Raw genomic sequence first — 9,866 nt, forward strand, 5'->3', positions numbered from 1 at the left:
GGGGGCAAATAGAAGATGCTCTGAAATTGTCATAAGGAATCACATTTTTTTCAATAAGAATATTTTTTATTTGATAATATCTAAAAGCACAGATCACCCTTTATACATATTTTAGATATGAATTGTATTGAACTTGACAGGTTAGATAATAGAAAATTCTGTGACAACTCACAAAAGAGGATGTGTGTATTGTAATCACCTGTTTTCTTGATAAAATGAAGTTAAGCTCAGTCATGATTTCCCTTCAATGATATTTTTTAGAAACTGAGTTTGTGTGTCTTTGGATTTGTAATAACCCCAAACTCACATTGCATGTTGAAATACTCTTTTAATTGAGAGAATTTATTACAACTTTATTTTGGATTATATTCTGAATATATTACAACATAAAAGCTAAAGAAAGCGATAAATTTTTCTAAACAGATTTATATAAGCCTCACAGTCTGTATTATGAAATCAATATTAATGTTGGAGTAACATTTTGATCTACTAGAGTCATAAAATTAGTCAGAATTCTTCAGCTATCGTTTTGAATCCTTTCTTTATATCTCTTAATAATATAGATAATGCAGATTTGAGTTACAGGAAAATGTAATATGCAATGTGTTTGAACAAAGTGTGTTATAATTTTGGATGTACATCAACCTATACTAGTTTTCTATGTTGTGTAAGACCAAATATCCTAGATAATATTGGATTATTGCAGTCAATGATATTTTACATTAAATATCAAAAAATAATATGACATTCATTTATAACCCAGAAAAATGAAAAACTCCCAAGAGAAGTTTAGGTTTCATGGCTCCTTATGCTAATAATCTTAAAGTTCAAATGCTAACTTTCTATCTCCATTTTATTTAGAATGTATAATAAATCTTTAATGAAAAAAGATGGATTTCTATTTTTGAAAGTTACCTTTAGTCATTTTATTTTCTGCAGTAGTGTGGATTAGAAACCCAGCTCAATCCTACCACTAAAATAATTCTTAAAAGTTGAATACAACATAAAAACATACTATATTAATGCCACAATGATCAGACAAGAATATAAACATCTTATGAAAATTAAGGTTTTACTTTGAGAGAATTCTCTGGTCCTGATAAGGATGAGGCCACGTTTCTTGGGATCTTAAAGAGCAGAGGACCAGAGACAATGCTCAAAATTCAGCTGAATTAAAAGTGTAGTAAGTGAATACTCTTACACTGTTGATGGGAGTGTAAACTAGTTCGACCATTGTGGAAGACAGCGAGGCATTTCCTCAAGGTTCTAGAACTAGAAATACCAATTGACCCAGGAATCTTATTACTGAATATATACTCAAAGGATTATAAATCATTCTACTATAAAGGCACATACACACATATGTGTATTGCAGCACTATTTACAATAGCAAAGACTTAGAACAACCCAAATGCCCATCAATGATAGACTGGATCAAGAAAATGTGGCACATAAACAATATGGAATACTATGCAACCAAAAAAAAGGATGAGTTCATGTTCTTTGCAGGGACATGGATGAAGCTGGAAGCCATCATTCTCAAAAAACTAACACAGGAACAGAAAACCAAACACCACATGTTCTCACTCATAAGTGGAACTTGAACAATGAGAACACATGGAGACAGGGAGGGGAACATCACACACCGGGGCCTGTTAGAGGGGCAGGGGCAAAGGGAGATAGAGTCTTAGGACAAATGCCTAATGCATGTGGTGCTTAAAACCTAGATAATGGGTTGATAGTTGTAGCAAACCGCCATGGCACATGTATACCTGTGCAACAAACCTGTTCTTTCTGGACATGTCTCCCAAGACTTAAAGAGAAAAATAAAATACGCTTTTAGGAGTTCTCACTAACATGACCTGTGTAACTTGAAAAACCTCAAGACAGAAATTTAGTTTAAAGTGATAGTATTTTGTTTATGGGATCAGGATCCCTGGATCCTTGGTATAAACAAATTTATATAATCCTTTTGGGAACCGAATTTCAATTCTATCTTAAAATTATTTGCATAAATACACTTAAATTGGTTATGAATTGACAGGAAAACAAAACAAAACACGTAGAAACATGATACATGAAAAGAAAATAGAGGGAAAAAAGGAGATAAAAATGACATGAAGAAAGACTTCAGATACTGGAATTAGAATGTATAACAAACAAATTGAATCAAGTAAGAATTAAAATGTATGATTTAAAAGTTTAATTCAAACAACAGTAAATACATTAATGACACATTCATAATATATTAGAGATAACTAAAATGAGAATAAGCACATAATGTAAAACACAGTTGAATTCACTGTAACTATTAAGAGATGTATAAAATGAACAATTAAGAGAAAGGATTAAGTGACATGAAAGATAGAATGAAAATGACTATCGTATATTCAACTTGAGTCTAATACAGTCATTAGTGAGACTTACTGACAGGCTATCCACCTAATGAAAAACATCAAATTCTCAGATTCAGGAGAAATAACAAATTACAAACAAGATACATAAAGATGAATTTATTTCTAGGCAAACTTCAGTTTTTATCATAACCTGTACCTTCAATCACCTTTATTCTGCTTGACTTGGTCTATTTTTCTCATCATATTTTCCACCTTCAAACATATATAACATATCCTATTTATTTTGGGTGTCTTATGTTACAATAAAATCTTAAAACAGATTTTGTTGATTTTGTTTACAAGATGTAACCAAAGTTCCTAGATTATTTTTATAGCATAGTATATGTTCAAAATTTATTACCAAATGAATATAATACACGTATATGAATGGTGAAAGAGAATATAAAACAGACGAAAGACCTTCAGGACTACCACAACAAAATGACACATACCAACAATGACTTCTTATCAATACTAATAAAATATGGAAAAAACTTTGGAAAATATCCTGAATGAGTTTAGACACATTTCTATATATTAGAGATTTATGAAACATATAAACATCTTTTATAAATGGTCAAAATAACAACATTTTTGACAAAGAATAACAGAAAATTTATCATCCAAAGACCTTCTAAAGAAATTTCAAACAAAATGATCACAGATGAAAGATTTGAGATAAAAGAAATAATAATGAGAAAAATAGGAATATGGGAAGTATAAAAAGAAAACAAAATTTACTTCAATACAAATTTAGAAGTAGGATTATAAAAAACAGTAGCAAAATTTCTGAAAACAATAGAAAATGATTAAGGAAGAGATTAATCAAAGAGAAAGTTTAGCTTCCTTATGTTTATAAGTAAAGATGTTTTGCTGGGGGTCCCCACTGGTCTTCGGCTTTTATGATTTACTTAAAAGACTCTCAGAACTCAGAAAAGCAATTACACTCATGTTTACATTTTATTAAAACAAAACGATGCAGATTAATATCAACAAAGAGGAAAGATGCTTAGGGCAAAGTACAGGAAACACCGGTCACAAACTTACAAGTGTCCCATCACAGTAGAATCATATGCAGATACATTTAAATCTCCCAGTAATACTGTAAGACAACCACATGTGAATTCTTGGCAATTAAATAAGCTTATTTAATCTTTGAAGCCCCAGGTTTTTATTGGTGGTTAGTCACATGGGAATGCATCAGCAAATTCAGCTTCCTTTCTATGATCCTTCTAGAACAAAAGCAGGCATTCGGCATCAATCATATCTTAGAATAAATTTATCTGGTTAAATTGATACCACATGGTATAAATAAATACAGCATGGCTCAGGGTCTCAGGCATATAAAGTCAGCCATTCACCATCAACCCAAGGCGTCAGGTATATAAAAACACTCTTCTCCATAAGACTATTTCCAGAACTCAGAGGCAAGCTAGTCCTGAAAACAAATCTAACCTTTGAATGTGCAGGGTTGAAGGAAGCCTGGACTACTGAGTTAACACATTCTTGACTGATCCATATTCATTGTCCCTAGTCTGCTCTCTCCTGTAGCAAAACAATCATATTTTCCTGAGCGTCTACATTGAATATAGCATTTATATATGACAGTAATAAAAATAATATTAACATGAATATGCCTGGAATTTTTTGGACACAGTGTAGGGTGAAGAGGGATTTTTAAAAAAGTATTAATGCATCCTACAAGGCCATTACATACACTTTAATACTTTGTACAAACACAGCTATTTATTCCTCCTCTCAATCTGCTTTTATTTTTACCTTTAGATAAATCAGTGCAGAAATTAGATAATGGTTAACTGAATTCTGTTTTTTTTATTTTGAAATTTATTTAGCATTGAAATTAGATAATGGTTAGCTAAATTCTGTTTTCTCAGGCCATTTATTATTTATCACTAATACATTCTGAAGAGGCTTTAACTCAATATCTTAATGCATTTAATTCTCAATATCAACATTATATAACTTCTCCACATAAGATAGTTGACTCTTACTATCAATGCTACTATAATTTCTATTGCAGTATGGTCATGTTATAATTCAGTTTTATTACACAAAGCGTTATTAGAATGATAGAGCCATTTGTTGCAGCTACTCAACAGAATTGGTCCTTGTTCTTATACTGTATGTTATTATAAATAGATGTTGTTACAACTCACTATGATTTGGTTATTTCTGGGTTCTGAATGAGTTGTGGACATAGCCAGTTACCCTGTCTCAGTTCACAGGCTTTAATTGACAACGGTCTCCACTATATGCTGTCATATACCAGGACCCACTCCCTTCTTATAAACAAGACACAAGAATTAGAATAGCTTACATCTCTGCTACCTGTACTAAAGGATGCCTTATTCTTATATATTCTTGGGACAATGGCAATAAAAATCAATATAAATTATGAGTGACTTCAGAGAATAAGAAAAGATTATGTAAATGTGTCCCTCAGCATCTATGAAGGAGAGCCATTGTCATATGTTATTTAGGCCTCCATCTGCATTAAAGCGATAAAGTGACCCTGTTGAGTCATAATACAAGCTCACTACTAGTGTTGGGTCCTAGCATTATCCATCATTAATTGTCGAGTCTACCGTATCTACTTTACCAAACCTTCAGCATTTTTCCAGGTTGAATCCCATCCCTTCCTTTCTCTTAGATGAGAATTACCTCTATCTGTTTATTTTAGTTAATAAATCTTCTTTCTTTGAAAGTCATTCATGATTAAAAATGAATTCAGCTTATCTCACAATTCCTAGATCAGCACCTATCTCCATGAAGGCTTTTTCTGTTTTGTAGGCCAATGCTTAATCCAACATGGTGGTTGTTATTGAGTACTAGATTCAGCTGGAATCAGAAATTATGTTTTATCCTTCAAACTGTTTGGTTCTCAATATGAGAACAAAAATAAGAAAAAACAAAACAACAAACAACAACAAAAAAATCAGTTCTTTACAATTTTCCAGATAATGGAAGAGGAAGAAATGTTTCCCAATTCATTTTATGAAGCAAGAATGACACTTTAACAGAAAAAAATGAAAAAAAAAAAAAAGAATCAAACACACAAAAGAAAACTTTAGACCAACATACCATAGATGCAAATCTACACATACATCCTAGATGCAAAATCCTCAACAATTTGAATACGGCACTATGTAAAAAAGTGATAAACACAACCAATCTGTGTTTATTCCAGAAATGCAAGACAGGTTCAGTATTTTTAAAAATTTAATAATATAGTTCATCATTTTAATATTCTAAAGTGGGAAAACACATGATCATTTCAATAAATGCAGGGGAAAAAGACACTATTCAACAGTAACTTGTGATAAAAAATTTAGCAAACCAGAAATGGCAGAAAATTCCTTCATCTTGATAAAGAGCATGCAAAAAAAATCCATCCTATTTAGCTGTGAAACACTGAATGTCTTCCACATGCATGCTCAGGAATAAAGCAAGGGTGTTTGTTTTCATCTATCTTTTTCAACATAATACTTAGAGTTCTATCTAGTATATAAGGAAAAAAAAGCGGGAATAAAATAAATTCAGATTGGAAAGAAGTAAGTAAAACTGTTCCTACTTGTCAATCACATGATTATATATATAGAAATTTATGCAGCATTTAGGAGAGAGAAGGAAGGTAAAAAAGGTAAAGAAGGGAAAGGAAAAAACAAAGGGTAGGAGAAAGTAAAAGAACAGTGGAAGGAGAAGCAGCATCTCATAAAATTTAGAAGGGGCACAAGGTAAAACAGGTTTCCTGCTATTTTTACCTGCATTTCAATAGTTTTCCGAGCATAAATGTTTCTCAGGTAATTGAATGATCTGGTCAATTTCCAGAGTGACGAAAGTCTTTTTTAATCAATTTATTGTGGCCTTTCGTGTAGAGGGTTTCCTGGTCTTTTCAAGTAACCGTAGTCCACATCAATTGGTTGATTGAATATGGAAAACATCTTAACTCCCAAGATAAATGTCAATTAATAATGACATATTTTACAAACACAAGTGCACACACACACACACACACACACACACACAGAAACATGAGAGGATTAAATTGGATAATAATTTGTCTACAGGACACTTTCTTGTAATGTCTTTTTTGTGGTTTTGGTATTGGGATAAGGTAGACTCGAAAAACGTGTTGAAAAGTGTTTCCTTTTTTTAATTTCAAGTTTTTGTATAAAATATAAATTACATCTCCTTAAATATTAGTAAAATTTTTCAGTGAATTTATCTAGGTGTGTATTACTAAATTTAAAACATATATACAGGAATGCTCATGTTATTTTTTTCTTTTTGAGTTTGCCTTAGTAGTTTATCTTCCTAGGGATTTGTACATTTAACGTAAATCAACTATTTTATATTTACAAATGTCATCATGGTATTCATTTAGTTATCCTTAAACTTTTGTAGAACAATGGAAATGTCACTTCTATCATTCTTTTTTTGCTTTGTTTTGAGACAGAGTCTCACTCTCTCGCCCAGGCTTAAGTGAGGTGGCCTGATACCAACTCACTGCAACATCCGCTTCTGGGTTCAAGCAATTCCCATGCCTCAGCCTCCGGAGTAGCTGGGAATACAGGCGTGCTTCACCACGCCTGACTAATTTTAGTATTTTTAGTAGAAACAGGGTTTCACTATGTTGGCCAGTCTGGTCTGGAATTCCTGACCTCAAACGATCCACCTACCTGGACCTCCCAAAGTGCTCGGATTACAGGCATGAGCCACCTCCCCTGGCCACCTCTATTATTCTTAAAATTTTATTTTCTATTATTTTCTCCTTATTCTGGCCAGAGATTCAACAATTTTATTAATTGCTCCTAGGATCTAAGTTTGGTTTAATTTACTTAACTATATAATTTTTCTCTGTTTAATGTCATTATTTATTCATTAACCTTTACTATTATCATCTTTATGATTGCTTCAGGATTAATCTGTTCTTATTTTTAAAATAACAAGTCGAAAGCCTTTATCATAATTTCAAGGTTATTGTCTTTTTCTAATGCAAGGTCTTAATGGGATAGATTTTTCCCTAAACACAGCAATTTACAAATTTTGATATGTTATGCTTTTTTATTTCTCTTACTTTGGGCTAGTTTCATGTTTAACTATACATATATGTAAGAATATTTTCCCTTGAGTTATGGATTTAGAGGTTAAAAAAAGGCAAAATATTATTTTGGAAATTTCTAGGAGACTTAGTCCACCATAGTTGTTATGTAATTGTACCTATGTTGCAAATAATGTATTAAGAAAAGTATTCATATTTGCATATATGTTTGCATTTAATTAACAGTGAAATGAATGCACAGTTGTCTAACTATAATAATTGCCTTATAGTCAAACTGTTTTTACTTTGGTGCCACAAGATGATGAACTTCACTGTAGTGTGACCAAGCAAAATGAGATATAAAAACAGTCCAATCAATGTGAAAATATTTCAAATGCATATGAATTTTATAAATACTTGCATGTAAATTGAATTATGAATTAGAAATATGTAATATATTTTATTTCAGAAATATCTGCTTTCCTTTTGGAACTCAAAGTTCAATACCATCTATTGTCATCTTTAAATAACTAATTTTTAAGTTAATTTCTACCTGGATCTATGAAAATACTATCACACAATATGGACATAAAGCAAACATTTACAGAAAAATTGTCCATATGGACACATTTTAGACAGATGATCTAATTAGCATAATAGCCAGCAAACTGGTACATAGACACTTTTGCTGATGTGCTGTTTAATAGGCATCTATTCTGAATTTTGTAATACTGTTTAGTAAAATAGTTTATTTCAATCTATAAATGTACTTTATAAATTTATGGCAGGTAAACCATGAACATTTTAACTGTTTTCTACAAGTGATGGTCTTTTTTTTTTTTTTTTTTAAGCTGCCTTCTATAGTAAATTGATGAAGTTTAATAAAGATTAAAATGCTTCTTCTGGAATAAAAGCCAACACTGGCATGCTGATATATAATCTCTATAGATCAAAAAATGTTCATGCCTTGTTCTCAGATTTTTATTAGTGGCTCTAAGCACTCTTAATAAATGTATTATTTAGACAACTTATCCTGTATTGTAAAAATATTTTCTTAGTATACTGTGGATGTTACACAAATCATATAAAAGAATTTCTTATGTAAATTTACAATATAATTTTTTAATAAAACTTTTGTGAAATTATTTTCAAATGTTATAAATGTTAATGAGTTTTGTTATATTGGTTCTAATATTTCTGGTATACCGGAAACATCATTTTCCCTGGGAATTAATATTTGGAACTGGTGTTTAAGAGAAAGCATATTTGATGTTGGAAAATGCCATGTCTGATATAACTATAGATGTTTGGAAAGCAGTTCAGCTATGCTAAAGATAAAGAAAGGAGAGAAAAGTTACAGAAGGGGAGGTTTGAACAAAAGAAAAAAATACCTGAAAATGTTAAATGCATATTTAACATTTGTGAATGTCTATGTTCTCTTTCATCATTATTTAAACATTTAGATTTTCAAAGGAAAACAATAATTACTTTTTAAATTATTTTCTATTTTGCAGACTGCTGTATTATTTTTTCAAATTCAATTTGGTAAGCAAACAAAATCAAAGTTAGAATATTATAGATAATTAGGTAACCTTTTTGAGATTTGTTGCAAGTCTTTATCCTTTATGCATGTATTTCAAATTGTATAATAAGAAATATAAAGTGATTGGATATACATAAAGGTATTGCAAATTATGTTTTCAACATTTTATTTCTTTTAATATATTTTGCAGATACAGCATTCCAGATTACTATTTCACAAACTGAGATGATTCTCCGTAGGGAAGCCTTATTGCATGTTGTTTTCATCAAAGGGAACTTAGTCTATTTGCCTGTCTGATTATTGACATTATATTACTAATTTACACATTGGGGAAAGGGTCAAGAGTACTCCAAATTTTTGTTGACTTGATATTAACCTGAAAGGGGAATGTTAATAACTGACGAAATATATCCACAGTAGTTAGACATCAAGATAAAGTTGTGTTTTAAACTAAAAAAAATTCTACTGCATATCATTGAATTATTTTGTATATATTGAATTATTTCGATGTACAAGAAATCAAATTCATTGGTGGGCATGAGTAAAGAGGGGGTCACTTTTTCAGGTGCAGGGCTAGCTGCTTGCCCAGGGGCCCATGATTTCAGGGATAAATTTGGCCCCACAGCCATCCAGGATAAGTTGCTTCTCAACCACCAAGTCTTAAAATGTGTATGCATTAAACTTAATAAAATCCCGTTTCTTTGAGATGTGCATCTTTTGGCGTTCACTGAACCTGAACTTGGCCCTGAATAAGGCCTCAACCACATGTCTGGTGTGGATGAACAAGGCCATTGTGAACTCTGGCCACTGTGCCCTGGGGCTTTCCACAGCTATATCCAGTCTTACACCTAGACTGGGAATAGCA

The sequence above is a fragment of the Cebus imitator genome, unplaced genomic scaffold, assembly GCF_001604975.1.
Source record: "Cebus imitator isolate Cc_AM_T3 unplaced genomic scaffold, Cebus_imitator-1.0 Scaffold105, whole genome shotgun sequence".
NCBI lineage: Eukaryota > Metazoa > Chordata > Mammalia > Primates > Cebidae > Cebus > Cebus imitator.